Here is a 22,442-nt window from a genome sequence, read left to right as displayed (position 1 = left end):
GGTAGATGCTATTATCCCTATTTTCAAATTAAGAAAACTGAAGCAGTTTTAAGTTGAAGTTTAGTGACTTGAACAGGGACACACAGCTAGTAAGTGGCAGTGGCCAGACATGAACTCAGGGGTTCCTTGCCCCAGGTCCAGCACACAATTCACTCTACCAAAATATAAACTCCTCTGTAACTTTTAAAGCCCTACATAATCTGGTTCCCAAACTCTCTTTCCTCATGCTGGAATCTTGACACACTGACCTGTTCTTCTAGTCTACACATGTAAACACTCTGTGTCCTATCTCTGTGTCTTTTGCACTGGTCTGCCTCATTCCTGGAAAATTCCCTCTTTATTTGTGACTCTTAGGGGAGTCCCTTTCTTCCTATAACTTACAGTGTCTTTTGCAGGAAGCCTTTCCTGAACCTACACTACTGCAAGTGTCCTCACTCCCAAACTCTCTTGTATTTCACTACTCAGTATAGTTGTAGTTATTGATTTTATATTTATGTTGTATATACTTCTATGCATCGTCATTTTTTACCATTGTTTCTCCTGGTGGAACAGTGAATGTTTCATTCTTTGTACTTATATCCCTAGCACCTTGCACAGTTCTTAGCACATAGTATTCACTTAGTACATATTTAATAATGATAATAACAACAATGATAAGTATTTATTACCTAACATGTGCCAGCAACTATGTTAAATGCTTCACAAATATTATCTCTTTGATCAATTTGCTGTTTGATTATGTGAATTGTTTTCAGATGTGACTTCATACATCATTACACAAAATTTGTGTGATATGAAACCCATTCAAAGCAAATAAATTTACTCAAGGATTAAAATTTAAATATGCAGCTTTGTCAGTGTAGGACTGTTTCCAACCAATCCAATCTGTCTCATTAATTGCTATCTTATAGAGTTTCCTGAGACTAAGAAGAGAAATTACTTTCCTAAGTGGGAAAGGAGCATTTATTAAGTGCCTACTGGGTTCATTTGAAGAGCCCATGATCACATCAAGCATCTAAGGCAATTCTGTCTCTTTGACTCCAAGTGTGGCCCTCTATCCACCATGCCCTACATGCAGTGTGGGAAGCAATTTATTCTATTGGAATTAATATTTCAAATATCTGACAGGGTCAGACTTCCATTTAAGAACAAACTTAATGTAAAATCTGAACTCTGATCTAAGTTTACTTTTTGCAGTTTTCAGATCAAGTAATTGCTTTGTGATATTTCAAAACTAATGTTATTGAAGTTTGATTTCTCTGATCTATCTATAGAGAATAGAAAAAGCAGAACAGTTTGTATAAAACTGTCATTAGTGTTGAGTAGAAGATAAGCACTAAACTATATGAAATATAATATTTTAAGGTCAAAACAATTTTTGGAATATAAGCTATTGCTTAATTACTATAGATTATGATTTGTGCATTGACTTTTCAGATGACCAGTCCTGGTGGTCTTTTAAGTAATAGATAAGTATAGTTGTTTGCTATATATATAGCAAACAACTATATATATATATATATATATATATAGTAGATAGAAAATAGATTTCTATCTAGCAATGTAGAAGTTGTTTTTTTAATGTGGGTATAAAAAAATCTTTTAGGGAAAAGGTATTTTTCCTAGTTATTTTGTTATATTTACTCTACAAGTAATCTACATTACATTTTTCATTGACCTTTTTTAACCTAGGGTAGAAATTCTCTTTACAGAAAGTTCCTTTTTAAAATGGAGAAGTGTTAAAATAAAATAGTTATTCTGTTATTCTTCCAAACTTAGACTTTACATAAGACTTTTTTTTTTTTTATTCCAAGGGCATGAAAGCAACAATAATAACACTTTAACCTCATATCTCTTCTTTCATCTAAGGAGCCCTAGACCCTTAACAAACTATGGTCCAAGAGCAGAATTAATAGCATACTTAAGAAGAGATAATCATTTTTCTTAGTAAATTTATGGAGAGTCTTGAGACAAAGAGATAAGCAGTAGCCTATTACAATGGTCCCGACATGAGGTGTTGTGCCTGCATCAAAATGGTGGCAGTGTCAGAGGAGAGAAAGAGACTTATACAAGAAATGTTTCCAAGGTAGGAGTGAAAGAATGTGACAACTGACAGGATGTGAGGGGCTCTTGGGGGAAAAGAGGAATAAGAAGTCAAGGATGGCATCTAGGTTGCCAGCTATGATGACTAGGATAGGAGAATGGTGGTGTCCTCAACAGCAATGGAAAGTGAGGAAGAGGAAAAGTTTGGGGGGGTGGGGATGAATTTAATTTAGGCATATTAGGATGAAGATGACTACAGGACATCCTATTGAATTCAGATATATTTGTGATTATAAGGAGACAGAATAAGGTGATCTCCAAGATCCTTTTCTAATTCTTAATATTCAGTGATTCTTTTGTTCTTCCTGGCTATCCATGAATCCACAGGCATGTTCTTTCTTATTCTTCCAGCACCCATTTATATGGATTTTTTCTCTGTTGGAATAAAAACTGCTTGGAGGCAGCTAGATGGCTCAGTAGATGAAGAGACAAGAGGTCCCAGATTCAAATATGACCTCAGATACTTCCTAGCTGTGTGACCATTGACTAGCCCCTAACTCTCTTCTGCCTTGAAACTAGTAAACAGTATTGATTCTAAGACAGAAAGTAAGGTCTAAAAAATAATAATATAAACTAATTAAGAGTAGGGACTGTCTTGATTGCTTTATTTTTGTATCCCCATTGCTTAGCCCAGAGTTTGGCACATAGTAAACTCTTTATAAATGACAATCTACTCAGTCAGAACAAAAATAATTTATTGATCACTTTCTACTCAAGCTCCATTTAAAAGGAAGAAACAAGCCTTGGCCTCAAATAGTTCACAGAATGGCAACAACTAGATACATATAACACCCAATAGATGGGAAGTAGCCTCAGAGGGGCAGATAGGCAGGCCACAAGCATTTATTAAGGCACATGGCTCTCTGAGAAACCAGGAAAGGCTTCCTTCAGAAGTTGGGATTTTGAAGTAAGAGTTGAAGAAAGCCAGAAAAACTAAGAGGATGAGATAAAGAGAGAAAGCATTTCAAGCTTGTTGGGGTTCAGCCAGTTGAAAAGAACAGAGACAGAAGATGTAATGTCCTACAAGGAACAATAAGTAAGCCAGTGTACCTGGATCACATTGCATGGTGAAGAGAAAAGTGTGGTAAAATTAGAAAGGTGGGCACTTAGGAAAATAAGAGCAATGCTAACTGAAGTTCAAAGGGAACCAATTATGATGCTTGAACCTGGAAGTTTCTTTCATCAGGCAGAATTGAAAGAAGGGACAAGTGATCCTAGGCCAGTAGACTGGCTAAAGCAAAAGTTTAAGGGCAGGGGTCAGAGGAAGTACACACACCGATCTTAATCTCTACCCTCCAAAAAACTATAATGTCTCAGAATTAATTCTGAAACAGCAAAACCCACAAAAAGATGGGGTAAAATAATTTTTCAACCCCCAAAAAACTTAGAAGGCCAGCATATGGGATATAATATACCAGGACAAAGCTGTGACCAAGGCAGACCCCACCTTGGCAACAGGCCCTAGACTCAGCTGAAGCAGTATCAAAGACTTCTGGAGCTCTCAGCCACAGACAGAGGAGTCAGACAACTGCTCAGAAGGAGACTGCAGGGTTCTCTTTGCTGGCTCTAAGTACAAAACTCTTGTTCCATTTCCCATACACAGATCCCAGTTGCAGTCCTAGGGCAAGGTTTTGGGGTAAGGAAAAGCACCAGCATATACCAGTACTTGCAGCCACAGGGGAGCAAGGGACCCTGGTCATAGTTCCAAGGGGTAAAAGAGTGTTTTGGGTTACTCACAGACCACAGCACATACTAGGAGAGTATTAAACACAACTCTCCTTACATCATACCACCTTGGAAGAACTAATAGCAGGTATATTCCCAGAACCAGCTCTGAAGGCAGCTGCACAAAGAACTTGATGCTTGGAATAGTGCTTCCTTCACCACAGTTACAGAGCCCAACTTTAACTGATTTTTAAATTAAATGAAAATAAAAAGGCTGGAAAATGAACAAACAACAATAAAAAAGAAACGCAACCTAGAAAGTAATTTTGGTGACACAAAAGACCAAAACACAAACTCAGAAAAAGGCATCAAAGTCAATATTACCACATCAGAACCTCCAAGAAAATTGTGAATTGTTCTCAAACCCAAAAAGATTTAATGGAAGAGCTCAAAAAGGATTTAAAAAATCAAATAGAGATAAAAGAAAAATTGAGAAAAGAAATGAGAGTGATATAGGAAAATCATGAAAAAAGAATCAACAGTTTAGTAAGGAGGCAAAATAAAAACTGAAGAAATTAATACCTTAAAAATCAATAGGCCAATTGATAAAAGAGGCACAAAAAGCCAATGACAAGAAAAACTTCTTAAAAAGATACAGCCAAATGGGAAAAATTGTATAAAAATGCACTGAAGAGAAGAACTTCTAAAAGGCAGAATTAGCCCTATTAAAAAAGAAGTACACAGATTCTCTAAGAAAAGAATTCTTAGACAAAGTAAAATTGTCCAAATGGAAAAGGAGGTACAAAAGCTCACTCAAGAAAATCATGTTTTAGAAAATCAGAATTGGACAAGTGGAAGCCTATGACTTCATAAGATATTAAGAAACAAGCAAACAAAGTCAGAAGAATTAAAAAGTAGAAGAAAATGTGAAATATCTTTTTGGAAAAGCAACTGACCTAGAAAATCAATACAGGAAAGATAATCTAAGAATTATTGGACTACCTGAAAGCAAGGATCAAAAAAAAAGGTCAGATATTATCTTTCAAGAAATTATCAAGAAGGGGGCAGCTGGGTGGCTCAATGGATTCAGAGGTAGGCCTAGAGACAGGAGGTTCTAGGTATAAATCTGGCTTCAGACACTTCCCAGCTGTGTGACCCTGGGCAAGTCACTTGACCCCCATTGCCTAGCCCCTACCACGCTTCTACTTTGGAACCAAAACATAATATTGGTTCCAAGGCAGAAAGGAAGGATTTAAAAAAAAATTTTTTTAAAGAAAAAGAAATCAAGGAAAACTGCCCTGATATTCTAGAACTAGAGGGCAAAATAGAAATGGAAAGCACTGATTACCTCCCAAAAGAAATCCCAAAAGGATAACTCCCAAGAATATTATAGCCAAAATCCAAAACTCCAAGGTCAAGAAGAAAATATTGCAAGCAGCTAAAAAGAAGTAATTCAAATGTCATGGAGCCATAGCCAGGATAACACAATATTTAATAGCGTTTACATTAAAGTACCAGAGGGCCTACAATATGATATTCCAGAGGGCAAAGGAACAGTGTTGTTAAACATTTTCAAGACCACATACCTAAAGTGCAATTTCAAGCTGCCTTTGAGCCCCTCCATTGCCCCAGACAGCAATGGGTGACTGGACAGAGAGGTGGGGCATGCAAAAAATGTCCTCTGGCCTTCCCTGTGCTGCCCCAGCACCCATGCCACGGGTTTGTAATGGAGGGTTACCAGGGATGTTAACTTTTATTATCTGTGGGTTCTCAATGGGTGAGGGAGACAGGAATGACTGATGACAGGACCAAAACAAGGTTGGGAGACCAGGTTTTATTGCCAAGGAGGTGACTACTACTGAGGTGGCAGCTCTGCAGTATCAAGACTAGGCCTATGGAAACCAGCAAGTAAAAGGCAAAGGTTTATAACAGTTTAATTGAGGGAAACAATAATAAAGGATGGGAATAAGGAATGCTACACTAACAAGCTAAGGGCAAACCACAGGGTCAAGGGAGGGACTTATCTACACTAATCTAAGACCTAAGCCAGGCAGGGCCCAGAGAATAACAGTACTGGAGTGGGAATCCTCACAGTAGAGTTCAGAGATGTTTTCAGGATGCCAGGAACCAACTCCTCCAGAACTGATGGTCCAAAACAGCCCAGTAGGGAGAGGAGTCTGCAAGCTGTCCACCAGATCGCAGATCACTCCCTACTCAGTGCTGTTATGCAGAATAGATGTCCTCTGCTTCCAACCTTCACCACACTCCAGGATCCCAGGGAATCAGGGTGCAACTCCACTAGCTCTGAGGTCTCCCAGGAAATCAGTTACTGCCTGTCCCAACCACCATGGAGTCCTCAGCGAGCAAGAGCCACTTCCTGTTTCCCCATTCCATGTGGAATTCTCCAGCCCGTCCTGCCAAGTCTCCTACATAACAACTAAATAACAATCTTCCTCACAACAGGTTCCAACACAGAGCTGGAACTTCAACCAAGAATCTCTTGCCCATCAAACCCGGCCTCAGCCACTTCCCAGCTGTGTGACCCTGGGCAAGTCACTTGATCCCCATTGCCCACCCTTACTAATCTTCCACCTATGAGACAATACACCGAAGTACAAGGGTTTAAAAATAAATAAATAAATAAAAAATAAGAATCTCTTGCCCAGCAAAATTGAGCATAGCCTTCAGAGGAAAAAATGCATATTCAATGAAATAGAGAATTTTCAAACATTCCTAATAAAAAAAAATTTTTTTTGACCAGAGCTGATTGGAAAAGTTGATTCTCAAATACAAGACTCAAAAGAACCATAAAAAGATAAGCAGGAAAGAGAAATCAAAAGACATTCAATAAAATTAAACTGTATACATCCCTATAAGAAATGATTCTTATAACTAAAGAATTTTATCATTTTTAGGACAACTAAAAGAAATATACATAGACAGTGGGCAATGGTGTGAGTTGAATATGATGGAATGATACAAAAAAAATAAAATTAACGCATGAGAAAGGAATGCATGGGAAGGAGGGAGAAGGAGAAGAGAGAATATAATAAATTATCTCACACAAAAGAGTCATGAAAGAGCTTTTACAGTAGAGGGGAAAATGGAGGAGACAGGAGGAAAGCATGTGAACCTTACTCTCATTGGAATTGTCTTAATGAGAGAACATACACAATCACTTGGGTATAGAAAGCTATCTTACCCTATAGGAAAGTAGGAGGGAAGAATATAAGAGAAGGGGACTGAGAGAAAAAAGGGTAAATTGCAGGGAGTGGGTGTAGAAACTACAAAGCAGTCATAATGGTGTAAAATATTTTTACAGGTTTCTCTAATAAAGGTTTCATTTCTCAAATTCAAAGAAATGAGTCAAATATATAAGAATACAACTATTTCCCCAATTGATAAATGGTTAAAGGATATGAACAGGCAGTTCTCAGACAAAGTAATTAAAATTCTCTATAGCCATGCAAAAAATGCTCTCAATCACTATTAATTAGAGAAATTGAAACAACTCTGAGCTACCACCCCACATCTATTAGACTGGCTATTATGACAGAAAAGGAAAATGACAAAACTTGCAAGGGGATATGGGAAAGTTGAAATATGAATGCACTGTCAGGAGAGTAGTGATCTGATTTAATCATTCAGGAGAGTAATTTGGACCTATGCCTAAGGGCTAAAAAACTGAACATAAGCTTTGACCCAGCAATACCATTTACTATGTTTGTATTCCAAAGAGATATTTTTAAAAGAAGAAGGACGTATATATACAAAACTATTCGAAAGCTCTTTGTTTTTTGGTGGGAGAGGGGGGCAGGGAAGAATTGTAAAATGAGGGGATACCCATCAAGTATCAAGAGGGGAATTGCTGAGTTAGTTACACTATATGATTGCAATAGAATACTATAGAAATTACAAGCAGGAGGAACTCAGGAAAACCTGGGAAGACTTACATGAACTAAAAGCAAAGTGAAATAAGCAGAACCAGGAGAATATTGTACCGGTGATAGGAATTTTGTATAATGAACAACTGTGAATAATGGCTATTCTCAGCAATACAGTGATCTTAAATGGTCCCAAAGAACTCATGATAGAAATGCCATCTGCTTCAGAGAAAAAAATGATAGTATGAATGCAGACCAAAGCAAACTTTTTTCACTTTCTTTCTAATTTTTTTTCATTCTGGTTTCCTTCCACAAAAGGATAATATGGAAAAATGTTTCACATGATTGCCCATGTAAAATCTATATGAGATTACTTACCATCTTAAGGTGGGGAGAAGTAGATGGGGAGGAGAAGGAAGGAAAGAATAAAGACTCAATATTCTTTGAAAAATGTTGGAAGTCTTTTTAACTTGTGATTGGAGAATAATTAAATTAAAATTTAAAAATAAAATAAAGCATAAAGGCAAGTCCAGGATGAACTCTTATCTATCTTTCTGGGAATCTGCCTAAATATATACACCATGAACTTGGATCTGTTTTTCCATTTTAGAGTTTAGGAACAACTAAGTTTTCCTTGTACTTTTATATGACTTTCTTTGCTTTTTCTATCCTCTCCCCCATTTTGATCTTATAAAACTGTTTTATTTCCTATTTCCTGATTGCATAAGCATATTACATTTTGCCATTTTTTTTAATGAGTGTATTTGTGTTAAAAACACTTAAAAAGCCTCAGTGATGGAAAGAACTTATTTAAATGGCTAGCCAACAGGAGTAAATTTTGTTTTTTTCTGTCATGCCTTACAGAAATAAGTAGTTTGGGTAGTAGTTCACTTTAATTATGACATCTTCTAGTCACCTAAACTGGCCTTTCTGAAAGAAAACAGATTTCAAGAAATGTAAGCAAATCATTCAGCCTTCTGATAGAAAGCTGGCAAAGCACCTCTCTGTTCCCAGAGGGACTGTGATTTCACTTCTCACTCCATAAGCAACATCCTTCTGTTGAGAATTAAATCTTCACAGTCAAAATCTGTGAGTTGCATGTGTTTGTTTACTTAGAAATGTTATTGAAAGTCATTTTATTTATGTGTAATAGTTGTGGAGCAATATAGTATTAAGTGAGTTTAAACTGACTGGAAATATTGCTATAATATTGGGTTGTTGTTGTTTTCCATCCTAAGGATATCTCTCTAGCATTGTATTGCTTTTCAGTCTTCATTACTGGCTTTAAGGACAACAAGCAAAAAAAAAAAAAATAGCATGTTGGTGGACTATTTTCTATTTACATAAAGAGGTTTCTTTTGCCTGGTTTCATACAAGTGGACTCTATTCAGCAGAGTCAATGCTGTCCTCTTATCTCCTATCCCAAGCTGAGTTCAGCATCTGGAGAAGCTTAAGACCCAATGCATCAAATTATCCTGCTCAGGCTGTTGTTTATTGCAGTCCATTCTGTCCTGTCATCCCCATGACAAAATGTCAAAGCTATTCTTTGCATTGCCTTTAGCTTCAGCATCTGCAGGGATCTGATATGCTACCCCTGTTTTACACAAGGGAAAAATGTCAAACAGTCATTATTAAGGCTACAAGCCAGTCAACTGCAGGCACTGGTAACTTTTACTATAAGAAATGCCTTACACTAGCAATAGTATTTCTCAACCTTTACAAAGATCTCTTTTGATTTCTTAAGCTGTTTTGGCCTGTGACTGTCTTCTGCTTTTTTACCTATATCATTCAAAATAAAGTGACTAAGGAAAAATATATGTGACAGTTCTCCTAGAAGTACTGAAATGTAAGTAGAAATATGAATGTGAATTTTATCAATTTTTTGTTCAAGTTATTCATCTCCTACCTTTTTTCAGTCAAAAATAATGTAGAAATTGACATTTTTATCTATATTTATGGCATTAATTGATTTAAAATTGTTATCTGTATAAAAAGTACCTTCCTCCAAAAATGGACCCATTACTATCTTTATTATGTTTCATGGTTTTGAGATGATTAACTATTAATTAGCTCTCTATTTTGAGTACTAAATTTAATTATGAGTACTAAAATACTTCTTTTAAATGATTTGTGGGAATTCGTAAATTCTCTAATGATGTCTTTTAGCAGTTTCTGTGTTGTTATTTTTAAAAAAGTAGATGATGTAGCAAATTAAGTTTGGGGATAGATTATAACTTCATACTAAGGATGAAAAATGAAAATCTATTTATTTTTGCGACCACACTGCTTATTTCTGGGAAATCCTTAAAATTCCAGATTATTGGGGGCAGCTTGGTGACTCAGTGGATTGAGTCAAGCCTAGAGACCAGAGGTCCTAGGTTCAAATCTGGCCTTAGACACTTCCCAGCTTTGTGACCCTGGGCAAGTCACTTAAACCCCATTGCCTAGCTGTTACCCACTCTTCTGCCTTGGAACCAAAACACACTATTGATTCCAAGACAGATGGTAATGGTCTTAAAAAAAAAAAAAACACTCCAGATTACCTAAAAAGTTGATTATCACTTTGACTATATTTAAATCTTCCTTTAGAGGCTACTTACTCTATATTACTTTCTTGATATTATAGATACTCTATATATAATAATATTTATATTTATACATATAATATATATTTATAACATTTATATATAATTATATACATATACTACTTTCATTTACATCTCTATATCCTCTATATATTTTATTTGCAGAAAACCCTTTTGAAACACAAATCCTTAAACAACTTCAGCCTCCTGTTCTAATCAGTATAAAACTGAATGGAACTTTAGCAACTTTGTGTGTGACAGGCCCCTAGAAGGTTTGAGAGAAGTTAAACTTTGTTTTTTTCCAAACCTTCCCAGCCTGAGTGGATTGTAGCCAGTATTTAACCATGGGGGAAAGGCAGCAAAATGAGATAATTTCTAGTTCATCTAGATCAGACCTGTACATTGGGGTTTCACAACCAATAGCAATAAATACATCAGCTGCCAATTTCTGAGGAGCCAGAGAAGAGGCCTAGTGATCCAGAGTGTCTGAGGACTTTGGAGTAGCTACTGGTGCTCCATGTGACTGTTATCCTCTATTTCTGCAGCTTTACTGCAAAAAATGATCATAGCATCTTCCTGGAAGCCACAGTATAGCAACAACTCTAAAGCTCAGCAGGAGGAGGGCCTTGGGAGCAGATTTTAAAGAAGCTTGACTGATCCTCCAGAGCACTTACCCCTATTGCCAAGTGTGACTGAGAAAAGAGCCAATATTGTTATGTAGCATCAAGTGAGCCCTCCCTGCCTTTGGGTTATCCTACCTATTCCTTATCAACTCATATCTGCTGTCCTTGGTAGTTATTCCAATCCTCCAAACTCCCATTCACCCCAATCTTCTCAGCTGAGAACCTCACCTCATATTTTACAGTAAACATTGAGACCATTTGACATGAGTTCCCTCTCCTGTCCTTCATCTCCTACCACTCAGATACCTTCTGCCTTGACTTCCTCATTCACCAGGCTTACACAAAGAAATGGCCTTACTCCTTTCCTTATCCAGTTAAACCACTCTATTTGAATAAACAATCCCTTTCTGTCCCTACTCAGGACTAAATCCCCACTCTTACTTATCTTGAATTTCTCAAAGTCTACTCACTCCTTCCCTACCACTCACAAAAATGCTTCAGTCTCCCTCTTTCATTCAAGAAACTGAGGAATGAAGAGATTTGTTGAGTTGCTCTGGATCACACACCTAATAAGTGTCAGTTCAGATTAGAACTTGGGTCTTCCTGACTTCCTGCCCAGTGCTATATATCCACTGTCTATCCAGTTACCAAGAAAAGGAATCAGCAAACTTATCAACAAATCCAGCCCACTACCAGGTCTTTTGTACAGACAACAGACTAAGAATAGTTTTTACCTTTTTTGATGGTTGAAAAAAGAGACTCCGTAATACATGAAAATTGATTTCAAAATACACATTTCAGTGTCCATAAATCAAGTTTTATTAGAACACAACCACCTTCATTTGTTTAAATATTGGCTCTGGCTGCTTTCACAGACATAAGTAATTACTATTGACTCTCATCACTGTGACACAATTATAACTTATGAAGATTTTTAGTATCACTTGTATTGTTGTACCACATTTTATTTTTTATTATCAGTGCATACCAATTATGTCAAAATAAGAAAAGAGAAGGGGGGGAGATTTTTCTATGATTTTTGACTCAATATTGAAACTGAAATTTTTCCAAATGAGAAAGATCACACTCAATCATTATTAATAAACATTGAATGAATCTGGAAATTAGTTTTTGTTGCAGACTTAATCGTTTTTTAATGGATTCAACCTAAAGTTACAAGGCAAAACAGCACTTATATGCAAAATTTGTACTTCAGTAAAGTCAGCTCAAAAACAACTATTATTTAAATCAAAAGTAATATCAAGCTGCTTTATACACTTCCTGTGCCTTCAAAACTTAAAACAAGATCTCCATTCCTGCATATATTTGCAGCAGATATATTTTCTGAGCCCAAACTACAGTTCCAGCAGTACTTTTGGATCTAGATTCAGAAGCAAAAGGAATTTCCATATTTTAAAACCATTTAACTACACAATTGAAAAGCTTCCACCCAACTGATTGGAAGTGATTAGTTAGCAATGTAATGGCATGCAGGCAAATACCAAGAGAAGAATATAATAGAATTCTACAAATTCTTTCTGAGTGATGAATGTGCTCAATAAAATCACATGCTCATGGGTTGATTTGAGTATTTGGTATTACTTATCTTGTGAAAAGATATTTTCATAGGTGAAACACACAAAATGTTAGTAAAGATCAGCATTAACAGATGACCATTTGCAAATAATTTCTAAATCTCAATTAAATGAAATGTTATCTCCCCAAAAAGGAATTTTATTCTTTTCCTTAGCAGACCTGCATTACAAAAAAAGTTCTCATTATTGTTATTATTAAAATTTTAATTCTACCAGTTAATTAATGGGACATTAATGTCACATAAGTAACTACATATTTTCCTAAATTTTGCCTTTCAATCCACAGATTCTAAAATATTGTCTACCTGACCTATTATAGAAAAAGTTTGCTATTCAGGATGCTGAGAGTAAATGCTCAGAGTCACTGCAGAATATTGAGAGTAAATGCTCAGAGTCACAGCCAGACTTGAACCTATTTTTTTCTGGCTTGGAAGCTCTATACCATGCCTTATAGCTTCTGCATTTGGAGTTTTTATGCAGTGATCCAAATTACAGTTCTAAAAGAAAATGTATGAATATCTATTTTAAATATTGTATACCTAAAATTTTCTGTTTGGTGAAAAGAATCTTTAAAATCACTCTTGTATAAAGCTAATATAAAGACGATAGTCTTGCATTGCTTTCTTTATGTGTCTGCAGTAATTAAGCAGACATAATATAGCACATAAAGGAATTTATTAGGCTTTTATTAAGGCTTGATAATTTGAGATTCAGATTTGAAATCTCAAAGGGCTCATAATTATTGTCATTTTATATTAAAAGCCACATTTAGAGAGGAACTAAACTACAATGCAAAGAAAAGAAGTCTTTGAATGGGAAGAACAAAATGCCATTTTCATTAATTGAGCACTTGAATGCGAGTGTCTATTGTGCCTAGCATGAGGCTTTTAATAAGTCACACAAGTGTTGCATGCATGAATTAATTTATGATGATGTTTTCTTGAAATAGTGTTAATTGCAGGAGGCAGAGATTTGAATGTTGGGAAGGAATAGTATACTCTAAATACATATTTTAAATTAGTCTAATTTACTAGATAACTTTAAATTCTTACAGTTATGCTTTGGGATTGTTTCATTATAACAAAAACAAGTAATGTTTCTTAATGAATTGTGAAGGGCAGGCTGGCCAATATAGGTACTAACAAAACCTTATATTGTATATCCATGGTACTCAAGCTATATGTAAAAGTATATACCATAGTAAAACATTACAAGAGAGGCAGTGGTACACCAAAAAGGGGATAGTATTTAGATTCAAAGGACCAGAGTTTGAATCCCAGCTTTATTTATTCAATGATGTGATCTTAGCAAAGTCAGTTCACCTTAGTTTTCTCATCTATTAACTCATTGACCTCTAAAGTCCTTTCCAGCTCTAAATCTATGCTCCTTTAATTATATCTTTGTTTAATCAGAATCTGTTTTTCTTTTAGCCTTAATCTAAAACTGAAATCCACTAAAAATTATATCCTGATGGGGAAACAACAAATACATGTAAAAATATACACAGGATATAATTTGGGAAGAGGCCAATAGACATTCATGCAGAAGATGGTATGAGCTTGTCTAAAGGAAGACGAACTCCAAGAGGCAGAGGTAGAGAAGGAGTAAATTGCAGGCAAGAGCTAAGGCATGGAGACAGAAAGTGGAATGTTGTGTGGGAGAAGTCAATCAACAAGGACATATTAATTACTTACTATGTTCCAGGCACTGGGTTAAGCATGCAAAGAAAAAGCAAAACCTGTTCCTCTTCACAATAAGCTTCTTTTCTTTTCTTTTCTTTTTTCTTTTCTTTTCTTTTCTTTTCTTTTCTTTTCTTTTCTTTTCTTTTCTTTTCTTTTCTTTTCTTTTCTTTTCTCTTCTTTTCTTTTCTTTTCTTTTCTTTTCTTCTTTGATATGGGATCTTCTTATCTTGCTTAGGATAGAAATGCAGCAGCTATTCACTGCACAGTCTCATTGCCAGTTTGGCACAGAAGCATAAACCTGCTCCATTTTTCTGACCTGAGCCAGTTTTCCCATCCTTAAGCAGCATGTTAGTCCTCTATTCCAGGGATTCCTTATATTAGTAATGGATTTAATGCAGACACCTATTGAATTTCTAGCTAGCTCTCCAAATAAATATATCCAAGACACAGTCTTAAGTTTAATCTGCATTATTAACATTTTCTCCATCACTTTCAAAAGTCTAGATAATTATCACAACAATAAATTGAGCCCTAGCTTGTGGTGTTTGCTGATTTCCTTGGTGTAAATCTGTGTTAAAAATTTAAGAGTCAACTCCTGGATTTAATAATCCACTGGGGGTTTCTTCAATATACAACCTTACTGGAGCTAAAAACCCCTAAACTCAAGTGATCCTCTTGTTTCAGCCTCTTTCAGGAAATAGCAGGCACAACAGTTACCTGGCCCAGGGAGCTTATGTTCTAAGGGAGGAGGTAACCTATACATAAATAGGTACATACAAGATACAGGGTACACCTGCTTGCTTGCTCAGTAACCAGTAGAGTAGAGAGAAGGTTCATAAAGTACAAAAGAAATTAAAGTAGAACTGGAACTGAGATGTGACAAGAGAATAAATGAGACTCTGTGCCGTACCTGTATGTTACTTCTTTACATATAGTGCATTCTCTGATATTTCCCTCCACTAGAGAAGAGTAGCTGACAAAGTAGGGTGTTATAAGAAATGCCCTATGGTGGAGAAAGAGGTATCAGAAAGCAAAAGGAAAGGCCTTGGACCAAAAGACCTGCACTTCATCACCTTCAGATTCTAATTGAAATCTTAGTCTGTACCTTTCTAAAAGAATGCTACCAAAAATATTCAATTGACTGAAAGAGTGAAGAAAAGAATCTAACTCTGTTCATTGTGTCTAAATTATAAAAAACTGATTTGATAGAGCAGGCCTGTAAGCATCTGCCCCAAATAAGGTGGAGTACTCATATGTAAAAATCATGCAAGATCACATGAAAGAAATAACAAGAGAGAACTGCTCAGTGACCTTCTGAATACTAATATCAAACAAGTTATAAAACAGAGAGATGTATTCTTAAGGTTTTTGCCAATATTATGGAAGATATTCAGTTCAGAGTTCAAGTAAAAGAGGAATGCTCTATAAATGGTGTTGCCCTCCAAATGTTCCTGTTTTTTAATGGCATTGTACAAATTGTATCAAGGCTTGGCACACTGAAGAATCTCCTATAGGAGAGGCATAATCATTATTAGGAGTTAAACCTAGCAGTCCAGACCATAATGTCCAGTTGTATATTTAACCCCTGTGTTATGTGTGTGTATATAGATATGTAGCAAGTATATGTTTATGTGTATAATACACACACTATTGATGCTGTATAGGCAATGAACTGAACCCAAATTTGCAAAGGAAAAGAAGAGAAGTTTGCATTGCTTTGAGGAAATTGTTTAGTAATTTAATAGTCCTAAATCTCTTCTGGTAACACAGCTCATCAGCATTAGTCCAGTAATACCGTATATGAAACATGACATGACACCTCATAGTTTCCAAATATTTAAACTTAAGCATTTCCCAAGAAAAGATGCATGGAGGGTGTGAATAGTCCATAACATATTGCCAATAAAGAATCATGCAGAAGAAAATGTCAGATAGCTAAGAAAAAGAGAAAAAAATGCACACACATATTACCACATACATACATACATACATGCATATATACATACATACATACATACATACATACATACATACAAAAGCCATTACTAAAAGATAACTATGGTCAAAGAATATCAACAATTTTCAAAATAAGTGCAAATTATCAATGGCAGTGTGCCAAATTCACCAAATAACTAATAATAAGAGAAATAAATACAAATTAAGAGAGTCTCTGACTTCACCTCATGCCCATATAATTGGCAAAAATGATAGAAGAAACCAAAAAACCTCTAAAAAGCAATAAAATTCAAATTAATTGATTTAGATACTTACTAGGTTTGTGTCCCTGGGTAAGTTACTTAATTGCTCTTAATCTCATTTCCTTTTCTGTACAATTAAGTAGTTGGACCCAGTGGCTTCTGGGGTCTTTTCTAGCTTGGAATCTATGATTTTATGAATCTTAGTAGATGTGAGGGACTATTGTCTTATACATTAGATATGTCTGTTTTTCTAGAACTGATTTCTTAAAATGGAGGCTTTGGATTTAGGGAGATAGAATATACACAGAAATGATGCGATATTTTAAAATACATCAGTAATATTTTTTAATGTGTGGTAAATATGGTGTGAAGATAATAATCAGAAAGATAGGTATGTGACCAATAGTGAAGATAGGACAGTAATTTCAGAAAAGTGAGGAATAACTTATAGCATTTAAATTCTATTGCAATACATGTAGTATGAAGAAATCTAGAGTGAAGCCACCCCTAGAATGGTGAGTGAATCCCCTGTAAAAGATTGACAGGATGTTATGGACAAGATTTATACAAGATGAGAAGGCTTGAATGAATTGGGATCTTTATGGTTGGTAGAAGTGTCTACATGAATGAAATCATAAACCCATCAAGACATCAAAATATTATAGTTATTTGTGTATATATTCCTCTCCTTCCTCTTCACTGGAGTACAAGCTATTTGTAGGCAAGGTCTTTGTCTTATTTCATCTTCATAGAATGGAACCTAGCATGTTGGCATTCAGTAAGTACACAGTAAGTGACTGAAAGCATTGTCCAAGAGAACAATTCATTAGTTCATTAGTTATGGCAATTCATAATTCATTAGCTATGAATACATTCATTAGTTAAAGATTAAAGGTGAATTATGAATTTATCATTAGTTCATTTATTGAACTAAGGTAAATTGTTAATTCACCATTATTTCATTAGAACTAATAAACTAATTCATTAGTTATGCCAGTGTTTAAGATGAAAACATCTTTAAAAAGAAAAAAATTAGTATTTTAACTTTTAAAAAAAGAAGTTAAAAAACATTTTCAAATATGCCTTAACACTATGAGATATTTCTTAGTTTTTCTGGCCACGTTCTCTATTTTTGCACCTTGCAGAGTCCATTTTCTTCTGCATCTGCTCTTGCCATCATCCACTTTCTAAAGTCTGTTTCCAAGACTAGACTAGTTAAAAAATCTGCCGCTAGTAGGAAGACTAATCTCAGGAGTCCTCATGCTACTGCTATGGCCATTATGAACAGGATACTATATGGTTCACTTATTGGTCCTCTCTGAAGTACCCCTAGTACCCTTGATTCATTTAGTCATGATTTGATCATTGTGTGACTAGATAAACTTTATGTCACTATTACAAAAGACCAAAATGCACATTTAAGAAAATGGTTCCATAAAGCATAATAAATACCCCAAACCCAAATTATTAATATTTAAATAATATGGTTTTTTCCAATTGCTACCAGGTTCCCATCAGACCAATTAAATGGACAGGATAAGTAGGCTATCCTAGTAACATTCAAAAATTTAGATGAGAAAACATGAATAACAGTCACATATGATCAGGTATATAGTTGGGTATCTATTTGTAATCATGAATTTGCAGTTGGAGGGAGTACCCAGGTCAGTGGTCAGTTGGATCACAAAAGAATTGAACTATATTCTTTGACTACAGGTTAATCAGAGAAGAATATCTAACTCAGGAAAGTTCTCATTTTTGAAACATTGTTTCTTCATCTTTTGTGAATTGCAAGGGATTCCTTTTGTTAATTTTTTCAAAAAGATTTTAACATCTATCACTAGTTTGAAAAAAAATCTATAACTGGTAACTCAAACTTAGCACTCAAGTAATGAAACCAAAAGGTTATTTTTTTCTTAAGTGTGATTCCTTTATTGTCAATTTAAGTTGTCAACAAAATATTCCATTCAGAACTGTATGACAGAGGAAAGATTATAGGTTTTAAAGACATAACTTTGATTTTATATTGTTGCAAATATTCTACTAAAATTAACAAGAGCTTTTCTCTTAGCATAAATTAATTTTATTTAATGATAGATTTTATGAGGGCTCTTGAAAAGGTAAGTAGGTGCCTGATTAATTTTAGTTTTATAATTGCAAGGCCTAACAGTGACCTAAATCAAAACTAAAGTAATGAGTGAATAAATAGGTTGGTTTTTAAAGTGTGCAAATAAGTCAAATCTATTAAATTTGACAAAAAGATTGGGAACTATATTAATTTCTGATCTCATTCATAAAGTTGACTATGGATTGCTATGGATATCCTATTATCCAAAGCTTAACCTGAAAATTTGGGAATGTCAGAGATATAGTCACTCCACTATTCAGGCCCTAAAATGGCAACAATTGATTGAAAGGTCCCTGCCTTGAAGTCTTCTTTTGTGTCCTGTAAAAGATATCTCTAGGCTGCTAGAGTAGAATTATTAGATAAATTGTGTCATGCACTAAAAGTTGTATGAATGTAATAGAGTATCTTTTCCCTTAAGTTTCAGATTATTTAAATGTTTTATAGACTTTTGCCTGTTCTTAATTAGCTTGATAACCACTAGATCAGAATTAAAATTTCTAGAATAACATATTTCTTTTAAAGTTGCCGTTTCTTAACTCTCACCTTGAGAGTTTTGCCAGAGCCCATATATTATATGTGTTATTTTAATTTAGTTAATGTAATATTTAATGTTTCATATAACATCATATTTATTCATTTGGGAAATTGAATGTTTTTCTATGTCTTTTCATATATAAAAATATGTTCATCTTTATTATTTTTGTATCATTTATTACTTTTAAAGATGTTTGTTAATAGGCACAATGAAAGAGAAATTCTGGTTTTCTAAAAATCAGGAATTGTTCACATGTTATTTGAAAACATAAGTTAAGGGGTTTTTTTTCCTCTCTTTTCAATAACTGACAAATGAATACATGAGAAAAGAGGTGCTTTGAACAAAAGCAGAACACCTGATTTTAAGATCATGTTGTAATTTTCAACACAGCTGAATTTAGGGTAAACAGTGGTAAATATTCATTAAGGTATCCATTTGATCTCCCCTCCCATCTGTGTTATACTGAAGATACAGTGTCTAAAAAACAACCACTAGAACAGCTTATATGATGAGTAAACAAGATCTTTTAGTGAAAGATCAGCTTTTATTAATATACTTACCATTTTAAAAATAGCATTAAACATAGGTTTATTAAAACTAAATTAATGCATAAATAAGTAGCATAATTTTGGTAAGTTATCCTATATGTACTGTTTTACATGAGTCAGTATCAGAGCAAGAATATTTTACGAAACATAAATTCTCTAATATATATAATTACTAGTAGCATACTCAGTTATTTCCATTCAAAACTGTATTGATACACATTATCCCCATTTTACAGATGACAAAACTGAAGTATAAATTAAACAACTTGACCAAGCAGAGTCAAGATCTAACTGGAACACATCCTATTTTCTAATCCATTGCTTAGTCCATTGAACCATTCTTCCTGTCTATTCTAGCAACAGGACAAAGAAATGTGACTGAAAAGAAAATGCTAATCAGTGTTGCATGGATAGGCAAAAGGAGATGAAACTTAAAGGGAAATCACACAGTATATAAGGAAAAGAGTAGTATGAATGTTAAAAACTGAGATATAGGAAGAAAAGAAGAAATAGTAAAATTACTTTCTTATCAATGTTGTAAATTGTATGACAGGTTTGAAATTATTCTGAAATATGTTACTGGATTGTAAAATATTTGCTCAAAGCCAGTACCTTACAATTCCCTGGTAAATACATTATAGCTTGTGATGTTATTTCACTGAGAAGAAAAGAAATTATGTGTATTGCTAATATATGTGCTGTTTAACTCCTAAACCAAATCATCACTTACAAATGTAGAAACAGGTAGTTTTCATTTGTTTTTAAATACAAATTTCCTATAATCAATCCACATATCTTTTTTTTTTTTTTAAGCCTTACCTCACATTTTGGAATTAATACTAAGTTTTGGTTCTAAGGCAGAAGAGCAGTAAAGAGTAGGCAGTTGGGGCTAGGAAGTGCCTGACATCAGGTTTGAACCCAGGACCTCCATACTCTAGACCTGGCTCTCAATCTACTGAGCAACCTACCTTCCTCAACCCATATACCAGTGATTCCCAAAGTGGGCGTCACCACCCCCTGGTGGGTGCTGCAGCAATCCAGGGGTGCGGTGATGGCCACAGGTGCATTTATCTTTCCTATTAGTTGCTATTAAAATTAAAAAAAAATTAATTTCCAGGAGGCTAATTAATATTTTTTCTGGAAAGGGAGCGGTAGGCCGAAAAAGTTTGGGAACCACTGCCATATACTTTTTTTTTTTTTTTTTTTTTAGCCTCACAAATAGCAAGGCCTCAAAAAATTCGATTAAGACTCTTGGTTGTTCCTCTCCACAGAAATCTTTAGTAAAAGGCGAAAGATTTATACGATCTGAAGAGAAACCAGAGCATTCATATACTTTTAATTATAGAAAAAAAGATTCATCCAAAGCAATGAAATTGACGAGAACAGAAAAAGTTCCTTAGCAACCATTTATCCAATACTGCTTTTACCTCAGTTTTCATATTGGGTAATTCACTAAGCCCCAAACATCTTATAAATTTATTCTACCACCACAACCCCCCATTTTAAAACTTGATTGGAAGCATTTTTATCTCTAGATTTTTATCTCTAGAATTGTTAGATTATTTTGATGAGTCTACACATGTCTTTCCATTGCCGACATCCTTTTACTTGGAGTACAGCAAATAACTTGAATATTAGAAGAAAAATGACATTTACTCTGCTTTTAGAGTGGCAGTTTACTTTTCTGTATTATTCCTTTCAGGGATAAGAAATAGTTCCTATGGGAGGCAGGTTCCCATTCCTATGGGAGGCAGGCAAGCTATGAGATGAATTATAAATATTTTGGGGTTTGTTTGTTTTTTGTGTGTAAGGCAGATCCATTGTGAATACTCCATCCACAAATGCACGTCAGCAACTGCTTTGTAATGGATTTGTTAACTTACTTTGGGCCACCTGAGAAGTTAAGTGATTTCCTCATAATCATAGAGCTGGTATGTTTCATAAACAGTATGTTTCAAATCCAAATAACTGTCTAATCCAGTGATGGGCAATCTACGGCCCACGGGCCAGATGCGGCCCCCTGAAATGTTCTATCTGGCTGTGACATTATTCCTAATCTGACGAATACAATGAGTAGGATACAATACAATGAAACTTCAAAAGAGTTGTCTTAGAAACAGACTGACAGATGAGCAGTTCCTTTCCTTTGGCCTCCTCTTTAAAAAGTTTGCCCATCACTAGTAGTCACAACACCCTATTGCCTATTTGGTTAGTAAGAGAGAAATATGAGTTTTAGAAGTGCAAAAGAAGTACTTCATAAATAGTCCAGTATAGTCTTTCCCAACCTCCTTCATACACACGCACACACGCACACATGCACGCATGCACTATAGACAATAGATAAAATTTCTACCTTTAATAGATGTCTCCAAATCGATGAGTGCTTTTGTTATTACAGATTTTCTTTGTAGTTTTAAGGCTCTTTCTCCTTTGCCCTACAGTTCTGTATATTTAACTTAGAGATGTTAGGAGATGTATTTTTTAATGTTTCCAACTAGACAAATATAAGTTATTTTGACATTTTATCATTATTTTCCAGATCATAGAGCTAGAGCCAGAAGGACCACAGAAATTGTCTAGTCTAATACCCTTCTTCCATTTTTTATAGACAAGAAAACTGAGGCCCCAAGAAACTCAGTGATTTGCTTGTTGTCACACAGGTTGCAAGTGAAAGAGCTAATCTGAACCCTGTTCCCCTGTGTAAGAATGGGATTTGTGCATCCTATTCTTACACATGTTATTAAATCCATGTTATTTTTTTGCTGAGAGTCACTGCTTAAGAAAATGCTACTGATGCTTCCTTAAAGAATACATTTTAAAAACATTCCTTATTTTTATCCTGTAAACTTTTTGACATGCCATTTAAATAAGTGCATTTAAAAATGATATATTTCTG

At 34.9% G+C, this 22,442-nt stretch overlaps 1 protein-coding gene and 1 non-coding gene across 2 annotated transcripts in view; one reads left to right on the top strand and one right to left on the bottom strand.

The window, feature by feature from the left end:
• Positions 1 to 22,442, top strand: part of CDKAL1 (CDK5 regulatory subunit associated protein 1 like 1) — a 725,348-nt gene that overhangs the window by 641,091 nt on the left and 61,815 nt on the right. The gene's annotated exons all lie outside the window — the stretch shown is intronic.
• On the bottom strand, positions 20,755 to 20,871 carry LOC123232623. The gene has a single exon (XR_006505153.1). It is a non-coding gene; the product is annotated as a U5 spliceosomal RNA (small nuclear RNA).

This window comes from Gracilinanus agilis, chromosome 1 (genome assembly GCF_016433145.1).
Source record: "Gracilinanus agilis isolate LMUSP501 chromosome 1, AgileGrace, whole genome shotgun sequence".
In the NCBI taxonomy this organism is placed as follows: Eukaryota; Metazoa; Chordata; class Mammalia; order Didelphimorphia; family Didelphidae; genus Gracilinanus; species Gracilinanus agilis.
Note: the sequence above shows the minus strand (reverse complement) of the source record. Positions and strands in the feature narration are given on the sequence as shown.